Here is an 11,219-nt window from a genome sequence, read left to right as displayed (position 1 = left end):
TCGCAGAGAAAACAGCAGTACTTTGTGTATCCAGTCTGCAGACCAAGCAAGAGAGCAACAACCTTCAAATTGCCACAAAGCTGCCACTGATGTTGGTCATAGTTTATGCACCTCAAAAGTTGTTTCATGTTGTCATAGGTTTCCTTCATATGGACTGCATGACCAAGTGGAATTGATGGCTTTAAGGCTCGTCTTCGATGAATCAATGAACAGTCTCCACTCATGTGGATTGTGAACGATGTTGAGGGCTGCCATCACACCATCGATGTTGTTGCACGCTACAAGATGGCCTTCCATGAAGAAGATGGGACAAGATCCTTTTGACGGTCACAGAGCATGGAAACCCTAACGTCACCTGCCAGGAGATTCCACTGCTGTAGTGCGGAGTCCAACAGCTCAGCCTTACTCTTGGGTAGTTCTGAATCCCTGACAAGGTCATTCCGTTCACCTTGTGTTTTGAGGTGTGGTTCAGAGGAGGAGGATGGGAGAAAATGTGACATTGATGGTTCAGGACCAGAAGTTTCGTCCTCTTCCTCTTCCTCGTCTGACTCAAGTGAGAATGATTGTGGTGCATCAGGAAGCGTCAGTCCTTCTCCATGGGGTACTGGACATATAGCTGATGGAATGTTTGGATAATGCAGCGTCCACTTTTTCTTCTTTGTCACACCTTTCCCAACTGGAGGCATCATGTAGAAGTAACATTTGCTGGTATGATCTGTTGGCTCTCTCCACATCATTGGCACTGCAAAAGGCATAGATTTCCTTTGCTGTTCAACCACTGGCGAAGATTTGTTGCACAAGTGTTGCAGCATATGTGTGGGGCCCACCTCTTGTCCTGATCTCCAATTTTGCAGCCAAAAGAAAAGTGATAGGCTTTCTTAACCATAGTGGTTCTACTGCACTTTTGTGATGCAAAAGTCACTTCACCACAAACATAGCAGAAGTTATCTGCACTGTTCACACAAGTATGAGGCATCTCTGCTCACTTTGGCTAAAGAGAAATGGGTCCCTTTGCAAAATCAAACACTGACAAATAAGAGAGCACGACACTGTATGATTTCTAGAGCTGATATAGGGCAATTGGTTCAGCTTCATTATGATTGCATCATCCATGACTTCTAGGAATAACATGATGCAATTCATATCATGTATGAGGCAATACCAGCTTCAGATTGCATCCTTCATTGTTTTGCCTAAAAAGCAAGTACTGTCCAAACCCATTCATAGATTTATTCATAGATCCAGTCAAAGATGGATTTTAGTCATTACTGGTTAAATTGAGATCCCGTCCCTTTATAACTCACTTCTCCGCCATTCCCAAGTCAAGGGTCATAAATACTGACACAATAGCATATCTTGAAAACTAGAGCCAATCGAGAATTTTAAGCATCATTTTCATTCTGAGTGACTCAGAATTAGTAAAGTTGGACTCCATTTATTTCAGAAGCATTTTGGCTGTAGAGCAATGTAACAAGCCTCTCCTAGCTGCCTCCTGGTGGGGGGAGGCTGGGGAGCTGTGGGGACCTGTTTGAGAGGGTCACTAGTAGCAGCGTAACACAGGAGGTGTCCTATCGGGTTGTCTCATTGCAGATGATGATGTAGTGCAGCAGACCCCCGTTTTGCCAACCTTGCATTAGGCAGATTTCGATATTAACTGAACCACCAGTGCCCACAGGTGCAGCAGCCGGCGATTTGTCCTGTGGCCGCTAGGTGGCGCTGCAGCCTGGCACTTTCTCGTTCCCCTGGGTATGGGAAGGTTTGAGAAGGTGACCTGGCCCCACCCGGCCCCGGTTAGTTGCCGTCAGTGGGGTCTGCTGTGTAAGGGCTGAAAGAGTCAATTTGACTGGCATTTTATGATCTTTCAATCATGAAGGGGAGCAACTGCTTAACCTGACTGAAGCATCTTCTCTCGTTTCTAAATTAAAGTGTCTCCTCTTTGTGTGCGAAGAGACAGTTTAAGGGGACGCCACAAACGGGAGATGCTTTTGGTTTGGAAAACAAACTATTTTTGCAAAGATTTTTCATCCAAATTGATTTAGGATTAATGGGGTCAAATGACATGCTGCGCCCTGTGGCTTTAAGGCATTGGAGAACTGCTGAAGAGGTTAAAGGCCGCAGAGCTGGGCGTGGGGCCTCCAAAGTTATTGTGCTCTGGTGAGACTGAGCAGTTGTGGGAATTGTGCAAGCTGTGGTGTTTACATGCACATAGAAAATGTAATGAAACTCCATTTTAAAACCACCCATGTCTGGGAATGGAAGAGAAGCTCTTTGAAATAAGTGTCCCCTTCATACTCTTCAAGATCCCTGGCTCCAACACTCAGCTGCCTCAGGGAACTCAGTGGTGGTGCATTTGATGGAGGATCAAGAGGTTTCTGGTTCAAGTCCAGCTGCTCTCTTACATGTCCTCTTTTTTAATTGATCTATATTTTCATATCCATCTCCTGTATGTTCAGGAGTTCCGCTGAACGGGGACATGAAATGAATTTCATCATTCAACATTTTCCTGTTAAAATGTACAAACACTGAGCAAAGCTGTCCATCAGCTGAAATCCGTTCCGGTCCTCTTTGTTTTCGTTCTTGAAACAAAGATAGACTACGACTGTAGATTTGCAGGTCCTTGTTCTCCACGAGCGATGCCGTGCAGAAGAAGAAGAACCAGTGGCTATCAAGTGGACACTAGGGAGTTTAGACTTGCCTTCCAAGGGGAGTAGTGGGGACAAAAGACATATCTGGCTTCAAGACTAAGCCTAATACGTTTATGGAGGGGATGGTATGATGGGATAGGCTAATTTTGGCAATTAATCTGGCAATTGATCTTTGATGATCAGCAGGTAAGTATGCCCAGTGGTCTGGCTGGGATGTTAGATGGGTTGGGATGTGAGTTCCTGCAGAGAATTCTCTCGTGGGTGCTGGCTGGTGAGTCTTGCCCACATGCTCAGGGTTTAAGTGATCAGCATCTTTGGGGTCGGGAAGGAATTTTCCTCCAGGGCAGATTGGCAGAGGCCCTGGAGGTTTCTCGCCTTCCTCTGCAGCATGGGGCACTGGTCACTTGCTGGAGGATTCTCTCCAGCTTGAGGTCTTCAAAGCACAATTTGAGGAGTTCAGTAAGTCAGACATAGGTTAGGGGGTTGATCTAGAAGTGGATGGGTGAGATTGTGTGGCCTGCATTGTGAAGGAGGTGGGACTAGATGATCATTATGGTCCCTTCTGGCCTTCGAGTCTATGAGTCTATGAGCCCATGAGACCATGGGAGGGTGCCCCAGGCAAGAGCACCCCATTAGGGGCCTCCTAGCTGTCGGTCTTCTGGATTTGGGACAGGACTTCCCCTGTATGGCTGCTCTCCGTGGGGATATCAGATGCACCTCCAGAGGCAGTGCAGAAGCAAGTGCACTGCATCAGCCTGTCATTGGGCTCAGGGCTTTGGCCTTGGCAGCTTCTGCTTCAGCCACATCTCTGGGTGCCCAGGCTCAGAGCTTCTGGCCCCCTGTGGCCACCTCCACATTTGGGAATGTCTTGTAGTTTCAGAAAGGTTGGTGGCTGCACTCACACAAACCTTTGCACAGGCAGGGACACACCCAGCTGCAGGGACTAGGAAGCTTCTCCCCAGCTCCCCAGCCTAGGTCCCCGGTGCTGCAGCGTCTTGCCCTGGCCAAAAGCCATCCGGCGCCCTGAGGCCTTATTCTTTTTTAAGTTAGCTATCAAATCCAGGAGAAAACACAGATATACGAAGCAAAACGAAATCACAAACAGAAATGTCATTGGAAATACAGAAATAAAAAAGGAAAATGCAATCCCCATCACTTTACCGTGTCGGGGCCATTCCTGTATCGAGAGTGTTATACCAATAAAAACTAGCAGGACCTTATTAAAGGGGAAAAGACATTTGTCACATTTATTGTATATATCATAATAAAATAGAATATAACAGCAAACAACGTTGTTTGGCTACTTATTCCTATGATTACTTATATATATGTATATCTGTATATCCATTCACACAATCATTCATACAAGTTCTGCGTAGATATTATAGTTACCAGCCTAAAGTTGCTTGTGACAGAATACTGGCCAGGTATCCTGTACACAAGAGTGGAGCCGAGTCTGTGTCAGGTGCACCTGATGTTCCTAGAAGCTGGCAGCAGAACCGTTGACTCAAAGTCCTTATTCTCCAGGGTTCAGTTTTATAGGGATTTTTCCCTATGTTAGGTCTTTATTCTGCTGTTGCCAGATCAATCAGCAGATAGGTGGTTCCATTCTGTCCTTTGTTTCCTTTGAGGTGCCGGGGTGGATTCCAGTTCGCCCTCCGGGGGTCATCTGGTTGATTCCACTTGACACCTTCTTCGGCCGACACTGACTCTTTCAGGCTTGGTAACTCCCGAGACACTCATTCAACATTTAAACATTCAACATTTAAACTAGACACTCATTCACATATACTTTTTATCTTAACTACATTTATTTTACAGTTTCTTTATCCTTTTGGGGTGTGAGACTCCTTGTCTTTTAACAATTAAAAACATAAAGCGAGGTAAAAATGACTTTAACAGAGGTGGGGGTCTCTATTTGTATGTTACATAGTTTTGCCTGAGGCATAGGGGTAATTGACGGCTTGCGCGCTGAGTTAACAAAGTCAATTGGCCAATTAGAGGCAATTGACAGCTTGCGCGGTGAGTTAACAAGGTGCTGAGTCAATTACCCAATCAGCAGCTCACAGCGGCCATTTTAAAAACAAAGTATCAGTTACAAACTTTCACTTAGAAAACCGGCACTTAGAGTCAATTGAGTTAACAAGGTGCTGAGTCAATTACCCAATCAGCAGCTTACAGCGGCCATTTTTAAAACAAAGTATCAGTTACAAACTTTCACTTAGAAAACCGGCACTTAGAGTCAATTGACGTCAATTAACTAGTTACAAAGCAAAGTAGCGACTTCAAAGTTTCATTTTAACACAGGCGCTTGGAGTTAATTGACGTTTACAAAGTATCTCCTTGAGCGGGCTTGTACAGACATAGATATTTCTAACAATAAATCCTTACAACAATGAATCCTTACAAATCTACTTTTAACATAAACCTTACATAGATATTTCTGACAATAAATCCTTACAAACTTACTTCTAACATAAACCTTAAGTTATAAAGTATTAGTTAATAATAAAACCATAAATCAATAAATCATTTCTCATATAATGTAAACCTTCTTTAATATCCCTACAAGAGCACCCGCTAAGGTACACGTGTGCTTACGAGAAAGCTGTTGGAACTCATACCACAGCCTGAACATGAAACTCAACTGCTTCCAGGTGCCGCAGTAAAACCCTTTCCCTGCTGTGACGTTGCATTCCGTGTGATTTTATAAAAATATGCTAATGAGTGTGAATATAAAGTGACTGGACTATGCTTCATGCAAAAGGTCTCTTGTAAGGTATCATTACAAAGCTTATAATCTACTGTGTGTGTTCATCCTATTTGTATTAACCGATCATTCTTGGATCTGAAACTAGAAATATGAACTATAACTCTGAGGTCCTGTTGTAATGATGCAAAGTGTGGGCCATTAATCGTGGTTTGGACTTTTGATGGCTCCCATTAACCAGGACAACTGACTGGAGATGGCTCTGTCCTGCACCATCTGTGAGTCAGGCCAGGAAGAATGAAGGCTTGTGGGGGGGGGGGGGTCTCACAGGACATGTGACCATGTCACCTGGTACAGGAATCCACCTTAAACCTGGGGCTCTTCCTCAGGAGAGAGACAAAAAATTCCTGCCTTGTGCCAAAGCTGTATAAGGGGGTGGAACTGAACAAACATGGCTGCAGTCATGAGACACCCCCTAGCTACCATGTGAGCTGGAACAAGGGCTGTACCAGGTGAAAAGATTGGGCCCAGACAAAAAATAAGTCTAGTCTTTGCATATGGGACCTTTCCCTCCAGTTGGGGAGGATTCTCCCTTTTCATCTACTCTTGTCCCAAGCAGCACAACTGGTGGGAATCTTAAATGTACAGAGGAGTCTTAGGAGCAGAAAGCCCACCCAGACCTTACATGCAATTGGCACTTGCCCCTCACTGAGCAGGATTTAAACTCCTGCAGGGTTACATCCCCTCTGGGCATGAGCAAAGCAGCAGGGTGAAAGGAACCTAGATATGCTGGGAATTGAACCCAGGACCGCATACATGCAAAACATGTGCTCTACCACTGAGCTACATCCCCAGACGGATGATGTAGGCTATAGGTTACACTCAGAGCCCTCCTGTTTCCAGAGTATCCAGTGGCCTAAGAGCAGCATGAGAGGGACATTCTCTGCCCTGAGGCCAAATCTGCTATCCTGGAGGCTGCTGGTTCTTGGGGGGTCACTTTTCAGCAGGGCCAGATTCGATGTGTGGGGCAGAGAGAGTGGATGCCCTGGACTCAGGGTGCAGAGATACACTCAGCCCTCTCCCCTGCTTTGGGTGGGGGGTGCTGCCACCCCCTGCTGGAAGGTAATGGGAGGGGAGGGGCGCTGTGAGTCGCTCAACACCTGACCCTGGTGGTAGCAGTGGTGTGGGAAGCTCCAGGTGTTTCTAGGATCTGCTCTTTCCACCTGCCTGTAAAGTCCAGCTTTCCCCAGCACGTTCACTGCGGTGCAATTGGGTCACTGTTTCCATGGCTGCACAGCAAAGAATCACTCCCAGTTTCCCTTCTATCTGCGGCAGGATTAGCCTGTGTCAGTGATTAATGAGGTGGATCTTGTTGTAAATTGTTATTCATTCCCCACCTTGACAATTTACACAGTCCGATTCCCAGCACCTCAGTGATCCTGGTAGCAGGAGTTGGGTCCTGAGACTTTCAGGGTTCTTTCCCCCTCCTCCTGGAGTGAACTCAGCTTTTTCCCCATCCCAGACAATCCATGAAATAACAACAGGGGCATAAAGAAAGAGGGGAGGGAACATCTCATGTCCAGGGCTGGATGTGCCCAGGGCCCCCCTGCTTGTCCATTGTTTCCATGGAATTTGGCCCCCTGCTTTGCACAAGGGACAGAGAAGGATCTTGCTGTTCCTGTGTCTGGGCAAGGAAAATTGTTCTTCCCTAGGAAAGAGATGCAGGAAATGGCCCCATGGTGGGACAATATCCTCAGGATTAAGAGCAAAGGACTCAGGCTGAGAACTGATTTAACCCCACTTATCTATCCGTAGGGGCAGACTGCTGAGCGGGCAGCCGAGCCCTGAGTAGGGGGCGGAGCTAGGCTGAGGAGGGGGCCTATAAAAGCGGCCGCCTAGCCAGGCAGCGGCACAGGAGCCGGCGAACAGGGCTGCTAACAGGGGCTCAAAAACATCTGCTCTAGTGCAGCTGCTGTTGGCCTTGAAGCAGGAATACATTCAAGGAAGGTCTCTGCCCTGGGTTATACGGAAGGGCAGACTAGTCCCTTCTGGCTTTAAGGGCTCTGAATTCCCCCACTTTGCAGCTGAGCTAACTGAACGATTGTGCCTGGTCGTGGGCCAGACCCCAGGACTCGGCTGTAGCAGCAACCGCATTCACACAGCTGTGCTCCCTCCAAAGCCGTGCTGCTCCCGGGAGGTCTGCGCACTGTGAGGGGGGCGGCCTGCCCTATCCTCACTATTGCCAAACCCCAGAGCTCAAAAAGCAACCCCCCAAAATCATGAGATTTTTTTTTTTTTAAATCAAATCATGTTTTTTAGTTTGTCTTTTGCCCTAAATCCCCTCTACTCCTCTGCCAGGGCATGTGTGCGGCCTGCTGGCTGAAGAGTCAACATCCAGTGCACACTTCTCCCGGGCTGCTCAGAGGGAGATTCCACTTACAGGGGAACCGCCGTCCATTTCCTGGTACTGGCTTCACCCCCTGCACAACACTGCCCTGCCTCCCGCAGCCCCAGGACTTCTCCTCTGCCCAGGTCCCAGCAGCCCCCGCCACCCCCTGCCCTGGGACCCTCTCTCTGCTCTAGGGCCATGCACCGAAGGCCAGGCTCAGTGGCAGGGCAGGTCGGTGTCCCAGCCCCGAGGCTCTCGCACACGGCTCTGCCCACGTGCCCAGCCCTGAGTATCGGGGGCTCGGAGGAGCGTCTCGTGGCATCGCAACAGCTTCTCCTGCAGGTGCCCAGGCCCCTGTGCAGAGTCTGCTCTGAGGGAGTATTAATCGGTTGGCTGTTAATGCAGCTCAGAGGGTAACCAGTGCAATTGGCGAGACCTCTGTTGTCCTGCTCCAGCCAGCTGTCTCCTTGTGGGCTGGGGCTGTCATGGAGAGATGGCACTTGGGATGAAATGACTAATTGACTCATCCTTCAGACTGTCAGCGGGGGCACTTCAGAGCCTGGAAAGCCACATGTACTTGCCGAGTGGACACAAAGAAGAGGTCAAGATGTCTGTTTTCCTATGGCCAGGTCGTGACCTGGAGCCTTTGCGGCCCAGCGGCCCTAGGTCCTTGGCAGCACAATGGGCCTGGTGGGGTGTGTGTGTGTGTGTGTGCAGGAAGCCTTCCCACTGAGAATGTAATTAAAGCAGGCTGGAAACAGAGGGGGAAGCCTGGTGTTCTCTGGGGCTCGTTTCATTGCAGCTTTGATTAATGAGGTTGGGTGAAGTTAATGAACAGAGAGTTTAAGCGAGGGAGCAGCACAAGCTGATACATCTTCCTTCTCTGGGGAGCAAGCGAGGGTTTATGGGCAGCCAGAATGATCCCGCAATGGGAGCCCAGGGCATCAGCTGCGTTCCCCGCTCTCCTTAGATCAGTATGCAGAGAATTCTCTCCAATGACATTTGATGTCCTCCTTTGGCCAAAGACCCTGCTGCCCGTTTGCTGGAGACATGGAGGGCTGCTCCCCACTCATGCCTGTCCCACCACCCTGCAGAACTATAATGAGTGTTGCCAGCTGGTCCTCGGTGCCAGATGCTGGATCTCACAGGGCAGAGCAGTGACGGATGCTCCACGCGGGCACTGCTCAGAGTCTAGCCTCTCTCTCTGCACTGAGGAGTACAAGAGGAATGTGAAATGGTCAAAACAAGTCATCTCTTTCGGAGTGGGCAGCTGTATCCCAGGAACCCCTCAACCAAATGACCCCAAGTTAGCACCCCAAACTCTACCCCAGGACCTCATCTAGCACCGCTGCTTTCTAGCTGACCTGGCTATGCATGTGGATTTGTGAGCACTTTCACAGAAGTCCTGCCGGATCCTTAACCATGGGCCAGCAAAGTGCCGAATGGCCTGCGGGGATGGGGCAAAGCTGCATATTTCCCCATGCCAGCTTCACAATCAGTCATGTGTTACCAAAAGGGACTATGGCTTAAAGTGTACCCAGGCACCTGCCTGCGACCTTCCTTTTAGCCCCACCATATAATGCCAAAAAGAACGAGGAGTATTTGTGGCATCTTAGACACACATTTATTTGGGTCAGCAACGTGGGGTGAAGCAAGAGCTGGACAGACCTGCCCCAATGCTTCAGTCCAGCTGGAATCTCTCAAGGCCTGGAGAGTTTTCTGAACCTCTCTGTAGCAGGGACTGGGGGACTAGCCACCCCTGTTACTGCAAGAGGGCCCCTGAGAGGGATCCGGTGATCGCAGGCCGCCGACTTTCCAAAGAGCCGGGGGGTGCTTGACCGCCAGCTGTGCCCAGGCCCTGCCCCCACTCCACCCCTTCTCCCAAGGCCCTGCCCACGCCCTGCCTCTTCCCCTCCCCCCAGTTCCACCCCTTCCCCCGAGCGCGCTGCATGCTTGCACCTCCCCTTTCCCTCCCAGCCTTCTGCATGCGGCCAAACAGCTGTTTGAGGTGGGTGGGAGGCGGAAGCGCTGATCTGTGGGGCCCGCCAGTGGGTGGAAGGCGCTGGGGGAGGGCTGATAGGGGGGTTGTGGGTAGGTGTGTGTGTGTGTGTGTGTGTGTGTGTGTGTGTGTGTGTGTGTAATATCCTCACTGTATGTTCCAGTCTATGCATCCGATGAAGTGGGCTGTAGCCCACGAAAGCTTATGCTCAAATACATTTGTTAGTCTCTACGGTGCCACAGGTACTCCTGTTCTTTTTGCGGATACAGACTAACACAGCTGCTACTCTGAAACCTGTCAATGATGCTGTAATTATCCCAGAACCAAGTGTGCTAAACCCAGAAATTCATAGTTAAAGTAAATCCCAGGATGATCAGGCATGGACGGATAGGGCTCCCTAACAACCTTAACTCAGCCCCGGAGGGAGTCCATGAGAAAAAATTTTGGGGAAAAGGCTTATTGCCAGGTGTCCCCGATCCAGCTGAGCGGTGCCTGTGACCTGCTCGCAGCATCTCCATGGACACCACTTTCAGGTGACAGGCCCAGAGTCTGCTCGTCTCTTAGGGTGGAGTCCCATCACTCACCCACCTCATGAATGTGTAATGGGTGCTCGTGGGCAGGCATGGGTATGGGTACTGCCAGGTTTGTAGAGGATCAGGAAAGTCCCAAGGGGTGGTGGTAGAACTAGCCCTGACATTTAGTCCCGGAGTCCCCCTCCAATCCCATATCCCAATTAACTTTCCTGTTGCCCTCCTCTAGCCCTGCAAGTCCAGCAGCTCCCACAAAGCTCAGTGTTGGCAGTGGGTTACGTCACCCTGCCGGATGCTGAGAAACAGCAGGTGGTCTCCTTTGCAGAAGGCTGAGGAGCCACAGAGCTGAGGGGTGGAAGAGAGAATGGGGTCGGGGTTTGGCACTGATTTAGTTGGTATCACTGAAATCTGGCAGGACGATTCCCACAATTGAAATGTTAAGATCTATTTAGGAAGGAATCGAGTGGGCAAAGGGGTGGGGAGTGGCACTCGGCCAAAAATGGCATTACCCGTGTCTGAGACTGTGCATTGTGTGGAAAAAATACTTCCTTTTGTTTGTTTTAAATCGGCTGCCTATTAATTTCATTTGGTGATCCCCAGTTCTTGTGGTGTTTACTCCTTCTCATAACACTTCCTTATTTACTTTCTCCACACCAGGCATGATTTTATAGATCTCTCTCATATCCTTCCTTAGTCGTCTCTTTTCCAAGCTGAACAGTCCCAGTCTTATTAATTTCTTCTCATACAGAAGCTGTTCCATACCCCTAATCATTATTGTTGCCCTTTTCTGAAGGTTTTCCAATTCCAATTTTTTTTTTTAGATGGGGCAACCCCATCTGCACACAGGATTCAAGGTGTGGGCGTACCATGGGTTTATATAGAGGCAATATGATATTTTCTGTCTTATCTATCCCTTTCTTAATGATGCCCAACATTGTTAGCTTTT

General features: G+C 48.9%; 1 non-coding gene across 1 annotated transcript; it reads right to left on the bottom strand.

Annotated features, from left to right (window-relative positions):
• Positions 1-6,136: 6,136 nt before the first annotated feature.
• TRNAA-UGC lies at positions 6,137-6,208 on the bottom strand. The gene has a single exon. It is a non-coding gene; the product is annotated as a tRNA-Ala (tRNA).
• Positions 6,209-11,219: the final 5,011 nt, after the last annotated feature.

The sequence above is a fragment of the Mauremys mutica genome, unplaced genomic scaffold, assembly GCF_020497125.1.
Source record: "Mauremys mutica isolate MM-2020 ecotype Southern unplaced genomic scaffold, ASM2049712v1 001097F_np12_obj, whole genome shotgun sequence".
In the NCBI taxonomy this organism is placed as follows: Eukaryota; Metazoa; Chordata; order Testudines; family Geoemydidae; genus Mauremys; species Mauremys mutica.
Note: the sequence above shows the minus strand (reverse complement) of the source record. Positions and strands in the feature narration are given on the sequence as shown.